This window comes from Mercenaria mercenaria, chromosome 16 (genome assembly GCF_021730395.1).
Source record: "Mercenaria mercenaria strain notata chromosome 16, MADL_Memer_1, whole genome shotgun sequence".
NCBI classification, from domain to species: domain Eukaryota; kingdom Metazoa; phylum Mollusca; class Bivalvia; order Venerida; family Veneridae; genus Mercenaria; species Mercenaria mercenaria.
Window position 1 is genome coordinate 12,192,573 of NC_069376.1, and position 20,244 is coordinate 12,212,816.

A 20,244-nucleotide genomic window follows, 5' to 3' on the forward strand; every position below is an offset into this window, starting at 1 on the left:
TATAGCCTGAAACAAAGACAGCTGAGAACATATATCATGGACTTTTCTGGAGGATACAGTATTCGCTATGTTTAAGTTAAAGTGGCCCATGATTAAAATATTTTCAATTCCTGTATCAATGGCTAGATGCATCGAATCAACAATCAAAGCATGGTGAACAGGATCTGTATTAGGAGGTCTGTAAAAAACTCCAAATAGAATGTGCTGGTTGGAAAATACGATTTCAATCCAGATGCATTCAACACTATTAATTTCAAGATCTTGACGTCTTTTGTAGTGAATATATTCTTTAACATAGAGAATCACACCCCCGCGCGATCCTTTCTTTCGGGATGAGCAAATGAGTTCAGAATGAGATCAGAAGTAAGAGAACGTTGGCCTAGCCAAGTCTCTGAGAAGGAGAGAATGTCAAAATCCATCTGTTCTGCATAAAGTGTGTCGAGTTTTGGACTGCTCTGGACGTTATAGTGAACAAAAGAAAGATTCCTAGAAAGGTTAATAGTCACTTCCAGAAGAGACAGACGATGTAAATGACGTATTAGAGTTACAGGATACAGGTCCTGGATTTTTGTGAACATCACCTGAAAGAAGGATGATTGTAGAAATGTTCCAAAATTTAACAGAAACAAAAAGCAATATGACGGAATAGAAGAGATGGAGAGAAAAGATAACGTTTAAATGATGGTTCTTGCCAGGTGGATGCAAACGACGGTGTAGTGGTAAAGATAAGTTATTGAAAGTCAAGTCATGATCGTTAATAGGCTACACAGTCTAACGCAAACAGGGATAGGCCTATAATTGATGTAGATGGATGTGAACAGTACAATTTGTAAAAGAAGAAATCTAAACATGAAGTAAGTACTTAAATTTGTTTTCTGGTAGCCTACTGTTATTAGTCTGCCCACATTTAGGCCTTCGGTTGTATTTCTAAAGCATCTGCCCACTTTTACGGATTGCATCTCTATCTCAAAGATATATCCACCCACTTCTACGGTATAATAAGGAAGATATTTAAAAGACCTATCTAGAGTTGACTTAGCAGACGACGGTAAACAGATCTAGCGGGTAGATCTACCAGATTTGGTAGTGTACCAGATTTGGCAAAAACTTTGGTTATATAACAAAGTGAACAATCAACTGATCTGCACTGGAATGAGAGAACAGGCAAATGTAACAAGTATTTCACATTATTACGATCCATATTCTATTATCGGATAAGAGAGATTTATCTTTTCTGTTTTCAACCAAAGAGCTATAAAAATAAAATAATTTTATACTTCTTTGTTTCAACACAATTGTGTTGATGCTTATCGGTTGTGTGACTACAGCGATACGGAACGCCCAGTATTTATATTAACCCAAATATGACGTCATAATTTCAAAATGTCTGACATCCGCTGGCTGCTGCTCTAAGTCAGCTTTTAAGCATATTTACTTGTAAATAAGGGTATGATAGCAACTAATAATGAATTGTAAAATTATTTACGGATAAGTGCTATCGATTTAACGTAATAATAGAACTTTAATGAAGTTATTTATGAAGCAATCAGCCTTCGATGTTCGTACATAGAACTTTCGTACCCAGTGTCAGGCAAGATAAAAAATTACTATAAGGAACAATTTCAACAAATGTCTGGATACCACAATATGATTGTAACACGTGTTGAATTGAAGTCAGACACCTTACCACCATGCAACAGTATCGTCTATCTTCCGTAACCGCCGAAACCCTAAGGGCCTTTCGGTGATGTAGACATAATTTGTTCGTCAGTATAATTATAGATAATTTTAGTGATAGAGCAGCCCTATTTTATTGTTTGGCAGACTCCCTATAGAGCGTACGTATTCGTCCTGAACCGCTTCTATAACCAAATAAACAGAATTTTATTTCTATGCATAATGCTGCCAAAATCCACTTTTTTTTTTTGGTAAATGTCATGCATATTGTTCTCTTAATTAATTTTACCGTGCCCTTGCATTTATCTGCGTTTACTGTGCGCCATATTGTTGTTGTTGTAATCTTGACTGCCAGAAATGTCGAAACCCAACTGGTTCAGCAGTAGTATGTTCAGGTATAATCCACAACCTGGCACCACAGAATTGGAATGATAAAAACTAGTATACGAATAAACTAGGGCTGTGGATAGTCAGACAAGTGGCGATCCAATCAGATCCGCGAGTCGGGGCTGACGATTCACAGATCGAACCATGGATTACCAGCAGCAACGAACATAATGATACAAAAATGCAAGCCTGTTATTTTTGTACTTTTTTCTTTATGGAATCTAAACTTTGCAGTTCTCATAGTGCTCAGTTAATAGTTTTGACCTATAGATGTTTAATGTTTTGCTCATTAATTAAAGTAAGGTTTCGCGGGTGGACTTGTGCCATTCTTGCAGATTAACGATATGATGTCGATCATTAATATCACAATTTTTAGTAACAGTTTCGCACTTTTTGATAAGAAAATTTTATTTGTTGGACAGAAATTTCGTATCTAACTTTTTATTGAATTTAATTACTTAAATGATAAATGTGACAGATTTCATATTAATTTTAGTTTGAATATAAGACCAATGCTAACTCTGCCTAAGACATTTGTTTACATCCGGTTTAGAATCTGACAACGCGTAATCGTCTTAGATGTGCAAGAAAATTCATTGAAGACATTTAACATGTTTAATGGCTTTGATTTAGTTTTATTGACAGAATTTTACATATTGCATGTATTAATGAAAAAGATCGCGATCCAACAATCTTGACAATGACGAATATCCGTACTCAAACTTTTGGTCAAACTTGTGGATATCCGAGTACTCGCAGGGTTTTTTCTAGCCAGTGCTAGCCCTGGCTATTATAAATTAATAGCCACTTTTTTTTCAGGGGAAAAAATAATAGACAAACTTGGCGTGTGCGTAATTCGCATGCGCTTTCGCATTACAATGTAAAATATAAAACAGGGTTTATAACTTTTTTTCCCATGAAACACTTAAACACATTTTTATTTTTCAGTTATCATTTTTCATGTTTATCATAGGCTTTGAATAATCATAAATTTATGCATATCTTCAGTTGTTTGTATTCAGATGTCACTAAAAATACCATTTTAGTATGTGACACAGTCATTGTGAATTCTTGTCAAGAATTAGTTTTTGAGATGAAAGTCAGGGCTTAAGCTAGGCTAAAATTTTAGGGAGAAGTGACAAGATTTTTATAGGAAAATGTGGAAATATTTTAACACCATGACATGCAGTTGAAAAAGGCACTAAATATGCTTAACATATGTTACTATTTTTAGTATTTCCTGTCTTTGTTTAAGTTTGTTTGTTTGTTTTGGGTTTAACGCCGTTTTTCAACAGTATTTCAATCATGTAACGGCGGGCAGTTAACCTAACCAGTGTTCCTGGGTTTCTGTAACCAGTACAAACCTGTTCTCCCAAGTAACTGCCAACTTCCCCACATGAATATCAGAGGTGGGAGGACTAATGATTTCAGACACAATGTCGTTTATCAAATAGTCACGGAGAACATAACGCCCGCCCGAGGATCGAACTCGTTTAAGTCTACTGATTTAAAGTAAAAAACAAATACACTCAAAATATCATTGATTCTGTTTTCCTATACTCACACTGGCCATAGCTTTTGCAGAAGCGGTGGTTCCAACGCAGTGGCGGTGGAGGATTCGTCGCAGAAGCGGTGGAGAAATATGGCCGATTGACTATATTTACGCTTTCAACGGTACTTTTTCTAACGAGTGTTTCACGTTTGACTGAAAACAACCAGTGAGACAGGAGCCCACATGTGTATTCTTCCAGGCACAAACACTTGTTCAGTGCAATTCTTTGTCTTTAATGTAAACACTTCTGTACAGTTTGATGAGGGACTGCCATTTTTTGTAGAATTTATATAATAAATGGTAAAATCTTGTATAAAAGAACCCCTGAGCACGTTTGCATCAAAATGTAAGTATGACACTGTCAAGAAAAAACTTTTTCTCCGTAATCGGTGATTTTCATTGCAAGCATACCAAATAGTCAACCAAAATCATTGCAACGCAGTGTGCGGTGGGTACAGTTGCAACGCATTACGGTGGATCTTGTTTCCTTAATGTTCGCTATTGACTTTAAATTGGAGTAAACAGTATTTTCCCAGAAGTTTGATTGGGTAGGGCCATGAAATCACTTTGACATTAGGTAGCAGCAGAAACTGAAAGTGTAGAATAAATATGACATCGATTTGCACATCCGTAAATACATAATATCAAGTGACAATATTAATTTTCTAATTTGATCACATGCAACTTCTGCATCGTATGATAAACTAACTTGACTAAAAACAATTACTAATATGTAGCATACCAAAACAAAATGCCATTGAGCAGCTGTGTTACTGGAGTTAAGACTTTTTACAAGTAGGCTAATTTACCTCTTCACAATATCCTTTTATTTTTAGACGTTTAACACAGCATCTTAAAGTGTCAAGGAAAAAGTTTAGATTTTTTTCTTAGTGACAAGATGAGATTATTTGATTGCCCTTCGTCCGTCGTCTGTCCACAATTTCTTTTGAACACGACCTGATTTTCAACAGATTTTAATTCCTGAAGGAGCCGAAATGTTCACCTTATGAACATGATGGCCATGACATTTTACTTTCGACTTTAACTACATTTACACACAAATTAAGTCACAATAAGATCTCGGATCCTATTGAAAACCAGCTAGATTCCATCATATGTTCAAGAGATACAATCAGACTAAAGTACCTGATTTTCTAAACAAAGATCTGAGAACAACACATTCACATTCGTCTTCTGTATGTTTTGGATTTCCAATATTGCTAGTTTTATTTTCGCAAATCTATTTTTATAGAAGCTAATTTGGGAACATAGCCTAAACCCCCAAAATTGGGAATTTTGACGCGTAAATGTTCCAAATTGGGAAATATTTAGTCCCATAGGATAAAGTAAGGATGTGTTTAAAGACTTTTCTCATACACTTATTTCACATTTTAGAACATCTTTAACATACTTCCATTACAAAATTGTCCATAATTTGGTCAATTTTTGTGCAGTTTTGATGATTTTTTTTTTTCACAATGTAGATTGGGAATTTTTGCACTCATTTTGGGAAAAAAACATACTTTTTGGCATTGGGAATATAGCTGAATAATGGCTGTAAAAACGGCCGGAAAAAAACCCTGACTCGGATACCCGTTACAGTCCTAGAATAAACACGTGAAAACTCACTGTCCCGTTTTTAGCTTACCTGTCAAGGTGAGCTTTTGTGATCATCTTTCGTTCGTCGTCAGTCCGTGCATCTGTCCGTCAACAATTTCTTGTATGCACAATATTGGTTTCTTTTGTTGTTATATTTTAACCAAACTTGCACACAACTTGTATTACCATAAGATCATGGTTCCTTTCTTGAACTGGCCAGATCCCATTATGGGTTCCAGAGAAATGGCCCCTGAAAGGGCCAGAATTAGTTATTTTGACCTTGTCTGCACAATAGCAGCTTCATTTATGATTTGAGTTTTACCAAACTAGCACACAACTTGTATCACCATAAGATCTTGGTTCCTTTCTTGAACTGGCCAGATTCCATTATGGGTTCCAGAGTTATGGTCCCTGAAAGGGCCAGAATTAGCAATTTTGACCTTGTCTGCACAATAGCAGCTTCATTTATGATTTGAATTTAATCAAACTTGCACAAAACTTGTGTTACCATAAGATCTCAGTTCCTTTATTGAACCGGCCAGATCCCTTAATGGGTTCCAGAGTTATGACCCCTGAAAGGGCCAAAATTAGCTATTTTGACCTTGTCTGCACAATAGCAACTTCATTTATGATTTGATTTTAACCAAACTTGTAAGTAGACCAATCTGTTTCCGGATTATTACTAAAGAACGCTGGGGTCTAGGATCATGAAAGTTGATAGGAAGGTTGGTCATCACCTGCAGATGACCCCTATTGATTTTGAGATCTGTATGTCAGAGGTCAAGGTCACAGTGACCCTGAACAATTAAAGGGTTTCAGGATGATAACTCAAGAACGCTTGGGCCTAGAATCATGAAAGTTGATAGGGAGGTTGGTCATGACCAGCAGATGACCCTATTGATTTTGAGGTCAGTATGTCAGAGATCAAAGTCACAGTGACCCGGAACAGTTAAACAGTGTCCGGATGATAACTCAAGATTGCTTGGATTTAGGATCATGAAAGTTGATAAGGAGGTTGGTCATGACCAGCAGATGACCCCTGTCGATTTTGAGGTCAGTAGGTCAAAGGTCAAGGTCACAGTGACCAGGAACAGTAAAATGGTTTCCGGGCGATAACTCAAGAACTCTTGGGCCAAGGATCAGGAAAATTGATAGGAGATTTATCATGACCAGCAGATGGCCCCTATTAATTTTGAGGTCATTTGGTTAAAGTTCAAGGTCAGATTGGCCAGGAACAGTTAAACGGTTTCTGGAAGATAACTTGAGGTCAATAGGACAAAGGTCAATGTCACATTGAACCAGAACAGTAGAATTTTTGTTTACAGTGAGCAAATAATTTCTGTTCCTTGTACAATTACTGAATGCATCAAGGGGGGCATTTCGTGTTCGATGAGCTCTGTTTAACCTTTAGCTGCTGTTACCAGTGTCGGCAAGTGATTCTGCCTTTGTGACCAGTGCATATAGTCTGTTGGTCAAGGAATACCGATCAGTTAAGTCAATATTGACTGTAAACATATTTTGTAGACTGTGTGAACAATAAACCTTTACCCTTGCTAAATTTCTAAAATGGACGGTCTGTCAATCAATCTGGGCAGTAACATTTATAATTCAAAGGGGTGTTCTCTGAAATTTATTGATGCATAGCGAACAGTGCAGACCATATCAGCCTGCACATCCGTGAGTTAGGGCCACCTGTTTGGCACATGTTTCTCTGTGACATTATTTTTATTCAACCTATGTTTCATATGCGGAATTGCCAGTTGCAGAGAACAAGTTTGTACTGATACAGAATCCAGGGACACTCACAGAAAGGTTAAAATGTCTGCTGGCCGGAACACAACTGAAATATTTTGAAAAATACATTAAACCTAAAACAAAAAACAAACAAATCTTTTGCAGTGCAATGTGAGAAGTGACAGTAATGCAGATACCTACAGACCTTGAAGAGAAATGAAGAGATACAGTGCTAATTGTTCAACATGGTGTGTGTGGGAAACTAGTGGACAGAAAGCATGTGACAAGTAAGAAGATCATTTACATTTAGAGCCATTTTCCTCTAATTCAGCTGCAATCTGAGTTATAGAAAAGCTGAATTTTCTTCTAAAAATAAAACAAATTTTACAGTGAAAGGGAGGTAACTCAGTTTCAGAAAAAGAACACTAAAAGGTTATATACAAATAAAAGAAGTTGATTCTGTAACGTAACACTTGTGCACCTGAAGTTTATCTTAAAACACAACATGATTATGACAGTTCTAACATTTTTATATATTACAAAGAGCAATGCACAGTAAGTTAAAAATGTTTGGTCTAATTTCACAGATATAATCAATATTCAATTAACCTTTTGAAACAGTTCTGCACTATTGACAACATTTCTTATTATAAATGTACTTCAGCCTTGCTTTTAACAATGATAATTGAGTTTTAGCGGGAGTGGGAGGACCATGTCCTTTGCCTGTCACCTGGGAAGCCCCCCTCGACCACAGAATATATTGAGTATATATAGGATAATACAGGAAAACATTGCAGACACGTTTTCTTCAACTTCTGTAAACTTAGTAATTAATTCACAGATGTTTTACACCCTGAAGCTACTGTAGAGTTGACAAGTTTTGTCTGACTTCTGAAATGTACAGTTAAAATCTTAATTATCCGATTATAAACCTAGGTATTACATTACAATCCTTGTTTCATATAAAATTGAGTTACTTCAGATCAATTTTGATACAGTTTCTAGATATTCATTCCGTCGGAGATCTATTTATCACAACGTATTCATATTCATACATTTGCTTTAAGAAAATGAAAAGAAAAGGTGGTGTTGAATGGTATGCAGTGAGTGCAAGTCATCTGAAGTCAGGGACCATCGTATTGCAGCATTCCAGAAAGCAGTCTACAGAATAAATACCCTACTTTCGTTTTCAAGAAAACATGCAAATATAAAGGTGAAGTGTCTTATTTTATGAAAAGTGAAATAATGTCCATTTGGTTCTCTGTTATATTCAGTAGTGCCAAAAATGGAAAAAAATAGGATCTATTTATTTGGCACTTTTTTACCAAATTACAGCTATATAGCTAAAATTCTCCAGCTTGATTTTATTGTGATATATGTGCATCTAATATGTCTGTGCACTTTATATTTCTTTTTGCAGTGTGAAGTAACAGTAGCACAGAATGGCCGGAGACCATTAACTTAAGAACTGAAGAGATGCAGGTCATTGTTCTATATGGTGATTGATGGAACCATGGTGCAGATTTGAATTGATAAGGTAGATCATTGATACATGTTTCCATGCAACCATAAGAGGTTACTGGCAAGCAACCTATGTGAAAAAAGCTTCGGACCAAGGGAACTAACTTTTGCCGCACCTCGTATTATTACAGATAGTTTGTTTTCAGACTCCTTTCCACATACTACAAACATTCGTGTTCTCTGATGCATGAAGACTTTTAAATCTACTTGAATGATTTTACCATTATCATACAACTTTACATTTATTGAAAGTAACTTTGAAATTCAAGTATATAATGTTAGGTATAGTGCTTATTACATGTATAATATTTTATACACATGTTTACTGATGGAATGTCTGGCAGTCTGTCTAACTGAAGTGTAGATGATTTTCATTAAATTTGTGAAATAACTTTTTGAATATGCATCTTTAGATTTTGATGGATTTACAAAATGTTTCAAAAAATTCTGCTTTTTTTGTAGGTGTGAAGTTACAGAAAAGCAGAATAGCTACAGACCATGAAATTTAGAAAATGAAGAGATGCATGTCTCAGTTCAGCATGGTGAATATGGGAAACATTGTGTATGGCAGACCTCTGTTCAGCATGGTGTATATGGGAAACATTGTGTATGGCAGACCTCTGTTCAACATGGTGTATATGGGAAACATTGTGGGTCACAGACCTCTGTTCAGCATGGTGTATATGGGAAACATTGTGGGTCACGGACATGAAATGATTTGGTAAGTTTAACACACCATAAATTTGTATTTTAGAATTATTTTCCTGTAAATCCAACTGCACTTCTTAAGCCAGATTTTTTTTAACTTTACAGTTGAAGGGAGGTAACTTAATTTGAAAAAAAAAACACAAAATTTAAATACCCTTAATTCTATTTTGGTAAATTACAGGTTTGTTTTCACAGAAATTTTTACAAAGACAGTTTAGAAACAAATCAAGGTTTTAGGTTTCTGTTCAGGTATAATGATATACTACACCAGCAGCCTGTTTAAAATATTTGATGGCCGAGATTTGATTCATACCAGATATTTTCTGTTCTGTTCTTCCTCTTTCTATCATTGGTCCCTCTACCCTTACAATGCTGGACACAATTTATTCTTCTTTAGCAACCATTGCAAATCATGATCAGCATAAGCTGTCCTTGCAGTCTGATCAAGATCTGCTCTGTTCGCCATTCAGTCAGTATCTTTTTGGTAAACATCTCTATTATCATTTGCTTGGTATATTCTTACAGTTGACCGTGCTTTGCATTGTGTTGCTAATTTTTAAAAACTTTTACCGTGAAGTTTTTTCATAAAGATTGTATAATTAATGGTTGGTTCTGTCTTAGTAATTAGTGTAGATCATGATCAGCCTACACCATCTTTGCAGTCTGATCAAGATCTACTCTGTTTGCCATTCAGTCAGTATCTTTTTGATAAACATCCCATTTAACAGTTAATGGTACTTGTACTGTCCAAATTGAAAGATAGACAAGTGCATTATAAAAATTTAGCAGGGTAAAAACTATCCGTAAACATTTTCATTTTTCCTTTCTGTTCAACAAATTTACATTACATGCATTGATTTTGTAATTATTCAGATATGCAAAATAATGGGAAATTAATTTCAAGGAAAATCAAAGTGACATAAATTTTGAACGCCAGTTATTTTAGGTATTTTTTTCTTGTTTAGTCTAAACCTTTTACTTACAGACATAGATTCGCTTCCGAATATCATTGCATGAAATTTCATAAAAGGAAACTTAGTTAAAGTTACAAGTTAGGAGTTTTAGATGATTATCATTAAATTGTAAAATTGCTTCTCATAATATATTTCTTTCTAAACACTTTGAAAAGTGTCTCTTCTTTTGTAGTGTGAAGTAACAGTAAAGCAGAATGGCTACAGACAATTAGTTCAGAATTGAAGAAGAGATGCAGGTCTTTGTTCTATATGGTGTATGAGGGAACCATGGTGGAAATTTGGATTTCATGGCAGTCATAGAAATATCTAATAAGTAACCAGATAATTTTTGTTAAGAATAATTTACCACTTAAAAACTGCATTTAGAGTTACATAAAGCTATAGATATAATACTTTAAAAAGCAGCAACAAATGTCTAATCTTCTATAAAACAGATTTTACAATCGAAGGGAGCTAACTCAGTTTAAAAAATACATACTAAAATGCCCTAGCTTTCATAGAAATTTTCACTTAAAGAATCTTACCAAGTTTCTAGTTTTGGATTGAGTATGACTACACTGGTATTTTAAGAATTGATGGATGCTTCCATAATTACAGTAAATGTAGCATTATATTTTCTTACCAATTAACCACTACCATACCGTATAATATTATTTCTACAGGTCTGTTCTACAGTGATGGGTGTACCAGTCTGTCAGACTTCTACCTGTCTGTCCAGTCGACAAATTCGCAATAGATGCGTAGATTCTCAAACAATTTGGCAGAGTTTTCACAGTTACTACGACAGATTGCAAAAATGTTTGGTAAGTTTTAGTCAACTATACAAAGTGTAGAGAACTGTCTTACTCAGCGTCCTTCTGGGTATGCACTTTGGTAAAAGTTTTGATGCATTTCCTCTTTATCACTATCATTACTTGATGGATTTGTTTCAATTTTTAAATGGTGTTTGCTCATCACCACTCACATCGCAAGGGCCATAACTCTCACATCAATATTTCACGAATAATCCCCCTTTTACTTAGAACGTTTTGATGCACTTTCACTCTATCTCAGGTATTACTTAATAGATTTGAATCAAGTTTGAAATAGTAATTCTACCTTATCACCCATATCTTTTGACAGTCAAGGTCCATAACTCTGGTACCAATATTTCCTGAATTATGCCCCCTTTTACTTAGAATTTAAGGTTAGATTTTTGATGCACTTTCACTCTATCTCAGGTATTACTAAATGGATTTGATTCAGACTTAAAATAGTTATTCAACATCATCACTCACATCATGTTATGCAAGGGTCATAACTCTTGCCACAATATTTCATGAATTATCCCCCTTTTTATGCCCCCGAAGGGAGGCATATAGTTTTTGAACCGTCTGTCGGTCTGTCCGCAGTTTTCGTGTCCGGTCCATATCTTTGTCATCGATGGATGGATTTTCAAATAAGTTGGCATGAATGTGTACCACAGTAAGACGACATGTCGCGCGCAGGACCCAGGTCCGTAGCTCAAAGGTCAAGGTCACACTTAGACATTAAAGGATAGTGCATTGATGGGCGTGTCCGGTCCATATCTTTGTCATCGATGGATGGATTTTCAAATAACTTGGCCTGAATGTGTATCACAGTAAGATGACGTGTCGCGCGCAAGACCCAGGTCTGTAGCTCAAATGTCAAGGTCACACTTAGACATTAAAGGATAGTGCATTGATGGGCATGTCCGGTCCATATCTTTGTCATCAATGGATGGATTTTCAAATAACTTGGCATGAATGTGTACCACGGTAAGACGATGTGTCGCACGCAAGACCCAGGTCCGTAGCTCAAAGGTCAAGGTCACAATTAGACATTAAAGGATAGTGCATTGATGGGCATGTCCGGTCTACATCTCAGTCATCAATGGATGGATTTTCAAATAACTTGGCATGAATGTGTACCACAGTAAGACGAATCGTTGCGCGCAAGACCCAGGTCCGTAGCTCAAAGGTCAAGGTCACACTTAGACGTTAAAGGTCATTTTTCATGATAGTGCATTGATGGGCGTGTCCGGTCCATATCTTTGTCATTCATGCATGGATTTTAAAATAACTACGCATGAATGTGTGACACAGTAAGACGATGTGTCGTGCGCAAGACCCAGCTCCATAGGTCAAAGGTCCTAAACTCTAACATCGGCCGTAACTATTCATTCAAAGTGCCATCGAGGGCATGTGTCATCCTATGGAGACAGCTCTTGTTATTTAGAATTTCAGATTCAAAGTTTTAATGCTATTTCACTCTGTCTCGGATATTACTGAATTGATTTGATTAAACCTGTATGTAGTTGTTTCACCTTATTACACATATCATTTGACATAAAGTCCAGAATTCTGGTACCAGTTTCATGAATTATCTCCCCTTTCCCTTGAATTTTAGGTTAAAGTTTTGATGCAATTTCTCCATCTCAGTTATTTAGAAATGGATTTGATTCAAACTTAAAGTCGTTGTTCCACCTTATCACCCAATTTATATGACACAGGGTCCATGTCTCTGTTAGCTTTATAGGTTACTATAAATATGGCAATTTCTGCATCATAACTTTTGATATATTTCACCTAGAACTATGAAACTTAAACAGATTTAGATCACCATAATGTGGTTGTGTACACACGATTTCTTTCGCATTTATTAGTAAATTAAGAGTTATTGCCCTTTAATTTTACAAAAATCCACATATTTGTACATAACAGACTTACCATTTGGTAAAATTTCATTAAATTTCTTTCATTCTTTTCCATGAACATTTATTGTAAACATGTGAAGTTGCGTACCCACACCTGGTCCCCCTCCCAAACCCCTTCAAGAAAAAGAAAAGAAAATCATTCCTTATTTTAGATTTTTTAAAAACAAACTTCATATACATGTTTACCACTATGAGGTTATGGGGCCCATCAAGGTTCAGTCAGATTGCCCTAGTAACATCAGAGTTATGGCCCTTAGAAGTTTCTAGTGGTAACTATATAGGGTACTATAGATCTATAGATATGGCAGTTTCTGCAACATAACTTTTGATATATTCGACCTTGAACTATGAAACTTATACAGAATTTTGAGCACTATAATGTGGTTGTGCAAACACAGTTTCGTAGAGATTTCTTTTGTAACTTCAGAGTTATTGCCCTTTAATTGTCTAAAAATCCACATTTTTGTACATAACAAACTTACCATTAGGCGGAATTTCATTAAATTTCTTTCATTTTTTTCTATGAACATTAATTATAAACATGTAAAAGTTGCGCACCCACACCTGGTAACCCACTTGCTTTGATCACACCCCCTCCCCCCCAAATAAATTTTTTTTGTTCATTCCTTATTTTACATTTTTTTAAACCTTCCATGAATATTTATCAACATGATGCAAGTTGTACCATTCCCCCACCTCCACCAACCACTGATCATGCATCCTCTGCCCCCTACCCCCGCCACAACTCACTTTTTTAAAATTTTAATTCAATATTTATAATCAACATGTGAAATTTGGTTTACTCAGCCGTTAAATCCCCCACAACCCCACCCCCTTAAAAAATAAATAAATATATATATATATATATATATATATATATATATATATATATATATATATATATATATTTCCATTCCTTTTTTTGTTAAATGTTCAAACCTTCAACATGTTAAGTTGTGACTTGCCCTCAGCCATGTTCAAGATATCTTACTTGATTGTGTTCTCTTAAACATTTGTTCTTTTAAGTTCAAATGTACATGTTAAACAGCAACATCTGGTGCCAAACCACTCAAAGACAGTATTTTGTTCCAGTTAAACTTCAAGTGCACATTTCAGTAACTGCATTTAATTTTAAAAGCTAAGCTTATTACAGTAAGCATATACCATTCAAAATAAATTCTTTAGTCTGGATCAAAGTATCATACATTTAATATGTACACTTTAATTAAACATTTGTTTTCTGTTAAATTGATTTTGACTAATGAAATTATTTGCTTCTTATTAACATCCTTAACTTTTTGCCAAACATATTTTTTGCCATTCCTCACCACAAACCCTTTCGGTAGGGGATACCAATTCATCGAATTTGCTTGTTCTTTTTGGAGTCATTAAACAGCTCCAGCTTCCTCAGATATGGCCAGTTTCAGTATCCAGTTTCAGTATCCAGTTTTACTATCCAGTTTCAGTATCCAGTTTTACTATCCATATTTACTATCTAGTTTCCCTATCCAGTTTCAGTATCCAGTTTTACTATCTAGATTTACTAACCAGTTTCAGTATCTAGTTTTACTATCCAGTTTCAGTATCCAGCTTTACTATCCAGTTTCAGTATCCAGTTTCCCTATCCAGTTTCAGTATCCAGTTTTACTATCCAGATTTACTATCCAGTTTCAGTATCCAGTTTTACTATACAGTTTCAGTATCCAGTTTTACTATCCTTTCAGTATCCAGTTTTACTATCCACTTTCAGTATCCAGTTTTACTATCCTTTCAGTATCCAGTTTTACTATCCAGTTTCAGTATCCAGTTTTACTATCCAGTTTCCCTATCCAGGTTTACTATCCAGCATCGAAATAGTCGAGTGTGCTATGTCCTGTGACTGCTCTAGTTCTTCATTAGTTTAAAGTCGTTTTCAGTTCATCTGAGCACAAAGTGCTCATTGTGTGCTTATAGGATCATTGGTGGTCTTTCATCCATATATCATCCGAAATTTCTCTATCTCCTTTTAACCATTATGCCTATTTCAACCAAACTTCACAGGATTGTTTCTTTGCTTTGGAGGTCATATTTCAGATTTCAAGACTATCATTATACTGAGTAGCAGAATTCTTGTTGCAATGGCAACTAAAAGAAGAAACGTTATAATATTCTTCACAGAAAACATTTTAAAATACTATCCTAGAAATTTTCCTTGGGTGATCTATACGAAAAAAAAAACAACAACAAACAAACAAACAAAAAAAAACATAGGTCCAGGCTAATGTTCCTAGTATAGTTATATGAAAAACTTTGGAAGATCTTTTCTGAAACTGCTTGTCCAGTTTTAAAGTAATTGCACAGCAGTTTTCCTTACGTTACCATTTCCACAATTCCATTAGATAATTCTTTTGCATTAAAAAATGTGGGGTGGGGGAGGGGGTAGGTTAGTTTTCCCTGTATTGTTGTATAGAAAACTTTGAAAATCTTCAGATTTGAAGCATCTGGCTTGATTTGAAAATAATTTCATAGCAATGTTCCTTGTATGGCCATTCACCAAATACCTTCAAATAATTTTATTTCATTAAAACTCATGACTGCCAGGAGGTGTGGCTAGTTTCTCATAAAGACTGTACCTAAAATGATGAAAATTTTCTCCATTTCTTAGTTCTTGGCTGACACTCCTCAGATTCCTTCACGAAATATTGAAATTAAAAAAACATGGTTACCTGGGGTCATGGCTAGTTTTCTCTCTATGTCTTTAAATAAACATAATTATCTCCTAAACTTCTAGCACGATTTCAAAATAATTTGGCTGCAAAATTCCTTGTTTTGTTAAAGAATAAGACTGCCATGGATTGGGCAAGTTTTCCTTATATGGAAAATTGTAAAGCTGTGAAAAGTACTTGTTTGATTAGAAAATAATTTCACTACAATTTTCTGCGGGTGATCCTGTATCAAATTCCTTCAAGCCACATCAATTTGTTAGTTTTCTCTATGTGACTGTGTGAAGAACTTTTAATTAAAAATCTTCTCTTCTGAAACTGCTGACCAAAATTCAAAATAATGAGGACAACAATGACTATATAATTTACCCGCCAACTTAGCTCAGTAGGTAGAGCATTGGTCTATGTATCGCGGGGTCGTGAGTTTGATCCTCTGTTGAAAAAAGGCGTTAAACCCAAAAGAAACAAAATTGAAAATATTCAAGAATGTATACGATAAAAGATTACGTATACAGAAGAAGAAATAAGTAAACAGTAACACTGCATAGACATGACACACCTTGATAAACAATTCCTGAAAGTAAATGAAAGTAATCAATAAACAGTAACACTGCATACAGAAGAAGACATAAGAAAACAGTAACACTGCATACAGTAGAAGACATAAGTAAACAATAACACTGCATCAAAGAAGAAATAAATAAACAGTAACACTGCATACAGAAGAAGAAATAAATAAACAGTAACACTGCATACAGAAGAAGGCATAAGTAAACAGTAACACTGCATACAGAAGAAGAAATAAGTAAACAGTAACACTGCATACAGAAGAAGAAATAAGTAAACAGTAACACTGCATACAGAAGAATACATAAGTAAACAGTAACACTGCATACAGAAGAAGAAATAAATAAACAGTAACACTGCATACAGAAGAATACATAAGTAAACAGTAACACTGCATACAGAAGAAGAAATAAGTAAACAGTAACACTGCATAGACATGACACACCTTGATAAACAATACCTGAAATAAGTAAACAGTAACACTGCATACAGAAGAATACATAAGTAAACAGTAACACTGCATACAGAAGAAGGCATAAATAAACAGTAACACTGCATGCAGAAGAAGAAATAAGTAAACAGTAACACTGCATAGACATGACACACCTTGATAAACAATTCCTGAAAGTAAATGAAAGTAATCAATACCAGACTCATAGGACTGTTGTAGTTTGTTGCCCGCTGGACAACCACCATTTTTATCTCCACTATATGGAGAATATGGGAATGCTATTTTTAGCTCCACTATATGGAGAATATGGGAATGCTATTCTACTCACCCCGGCATCAGCTTGAGTTTTCTTGGTTTAAGTTTTTCAGCAAATTTTGTTTTTCTTTGTCACTATTGCTTATATCTTACTTGAACTTCACATTAACATTGTTCAGCATGCACACAAGGTATGTGCAGAGGAAATAGGAACAAGATCACAGTAATTTGCCCTTGGTTGACCACAATAAGGAAGTGGTAACATAGAAAATAGTTCCTGTTTGATGGTGAATACAAAAATGCATTAGTAAATTTGTGAGTGAAAAACCTGCAATAAATCAATAGCATAATTTGATAGAGGAGATATAGAATAATTATAGGTTATTAGCTTTGTATCGGGAAATATGCCGAGTTCTTCAGTGGAAATACTGCGCGACTTTAGGAGCGCAATATTCTTCCGCTGAAGAACTAGTGCAAAAGTGGGTCACATGCCATCAAAAACTAGGTCAATAGGTCAAATAATAGAAAAACCTTGTGACCTCTCTAGAGGCCATATTTTTCATGGGATCTGTATGAAAGTTGGTCTGAATGTTCATCTTGATGATATCTAGGTCAAGTTTGAAAGTGGATCACGTGCTATCAAAAACTAGGTCAGTAGGTCAAATAATAGAAAAACCTTGTGACCTCTCTAAAGGCCATATTTTTCATGGGATCTGTATGAAAGTTGGTCTGAATGTTCATCTTGATGATTTCCAGGTCAAGTTTGAAACTGGGTCACGTGCCTTAAAAAACTAGGTCAGTAGGTCTAAAAATAGAAAAACCTTGTGACCTCTCTAGAGGCCATACTTTTGAATGGATCTCCATAAAAATTGGTCAGAATGTTCACCTGGATGATATCCAGGGCAAGTTTGAAACTGGGTCACGTGCCTTAAAAAACTAGGTCAGTAGGTCAAATAATAAAAAAAAACCTTGTGACCTCTCTAGAGGCCATACTTTTCATGGGATCTGTATGAAAGTTGGTCTGAATGTTCATCTTGATGATATCTAGGTCAAGTTTGAAACTGGGTCAACTGCGGTCAAAAACTAGGTCAGTAGGTCTAAAATTATTAAAATCTTTTGACCTCTCTAGAGGCCATATTTTTCAATGGATCTTCATAAAAATTGATCTGAATGTTCACCTTGATGATATCTAAGTCAGTTTCGAAACTGAGTCAAGTGCGGTCAAAAACTAGGCCAGTAGGTATAAAAATAGAAAAACCTTGTGACCTCTTTAGAGGCCATATTTTTCATGAGATTTTCATGAAAATTAGTGAGAATGTTCACCTTGATGATATCTAGTTAAAATTCAAAACAGGGTCACGTACCTTCGAAGACTAGGTCAATAGGTCAGATAATAAAAAAACCTTGTGACTTCTCTAGAGACCATATTTTTCAATGGATCTTCATGAAAATTGGTCAAAATTTTTATCTTGATAATATCTAGGTCAGGTTCAAAACTGGGTCGCATGAGCTCAAAAACTAGGTCACTATGTCAAATAATAGAAAAAACAACGTCATACTCAAAACTGGGTCATGTGGGAAGAGGTGAGCGATTCAGGACCATCATGGTCCTCTTGTATTACATACGCATCTACACGCATAAATATTATGTAAATATCATAAATATATTCAATAACTTGAATAGGATTGAGAATACTGAACTAATTAGAAAAAAATAGTGCAACAACACACACTGAATTACGTCACGCACCCGATATGAAATTCAGGCGTCAGTGTATGGAAAAATATTGACGTTTCCGGTACAAGTGTAACTTAACGGGGAACAGAAACAAGTATGTAATAATAGGTGCATATACAATTTGACAGAATGTGAATGTCAGAATATGCTAAACATGACTTTTTGATAACACCAGTTTTGCCTGTTTGCGGCCATCTAGTTCTCTTGAACACTTCTGTTGAGTTCAGGTATTTTGGTGGGTTGGAATGCATGCAAAAATGCATTAGTGTCCATTGCCTATATAGAACATACTGTAAAAATAACTTAGGTCTTAGGCCTGATTTAATGGAGAAATTCAGAAAGTAAATTGTCAATATTTTTGTTATTTTGCAATCTACATGGCTGTAATTTTGATTGAGAATGGCTGGTTGGCCTAGAAATCTGGAAATTACTTGAACAATTATTACAATTGCTGAAATAGCTTCAGTTTGAGTAAAAACTATACATGCTTGAAAAATGTGAAATTCCTACTTTCAGCATACATATTTCTGAAAATGTTCTAATTTTGCAGGTTTTTTATGCATAAAATGCATTTGTATAAGTTCTATGTTTGAAACCGTTTGTGGAAAACAAAATGGTGAATTACAAATGCTGCCATGGATTTTTGGAAAGAGCGGGGGGGTGGGGGGGGGGGTCCCAGTTAGGTGTCTGCGCAAAATGTTTTTTTATTTTATTATACTTTGTGGTAATATACCTACATGTATTAAGTTTCATTAACAAGTGTTACTGTTACCAGTTTTGACTTACTTTTATAGATATTCACATTTGAAGTGGGTGGGGTAATCTGATATGTGACCAGCCAGGAACACAATTTCTGTTATTTTTAGCTCGACTATTCGAAGAATAGTCTAGCTATTCTACTCACCCTGGCGTCGGCGTCGGCGTCGGCGTCGGCGTCACACCTTGGTTAAGTTTTTGCATGCAAGTACATACAGCTATCATTTAAAGGCATATAGCTTTGAAACTTATTTATTCTTTTTCTAGGTCAATTACCTACCTCTCTGGGTCAAGTCCCATAACTCTGACATGTATTTTGAGCAAATTATGCCCCCTTTTGGACTTAGAAAATTTTGGTTAAAGTTTTACATGCAAGTTACTATCTCCAAAACTAATGCAGATATTGAATTGAAACTTCACATGTGTCTTTGGGGTTATAAAACTAGTTGATAGCACCAAGTCCCATAACTCTGACCTTCATTTTGGCCAAATTATGCCCCCTTTTGGACTTAGAAAATTCTGGTTAAAGTTTTGCGTGCAAGTACATACAGCTATTACTAAAAGGCATATAGATTTGAAACTTATTTTTTCTTTTTCTAGATCAATTACCTACCTAACTGGGTCAAGTCCCATAACTCTGACATGTATTTTGAGCAAATTATGCCCCCTTTTGGACTTAAAAATTCTGGTTAAAGTTTTACATGCAAGTTACTATCTCCAAAACTAATGCAGATATTGAATTGAAACTTCACATGTGTCTTCGGGGTTATAAAACTAGTTGATAGCACCAAGTCCCATAACTCTGACCTTCATTTTGGCCAAATTATGCCCCCTTTTGGACTTAGAAAATTCTGGTTAAAGCTTTGCGTGCAAGTACATACAGCTATTACTAAAAGGCATATAGATT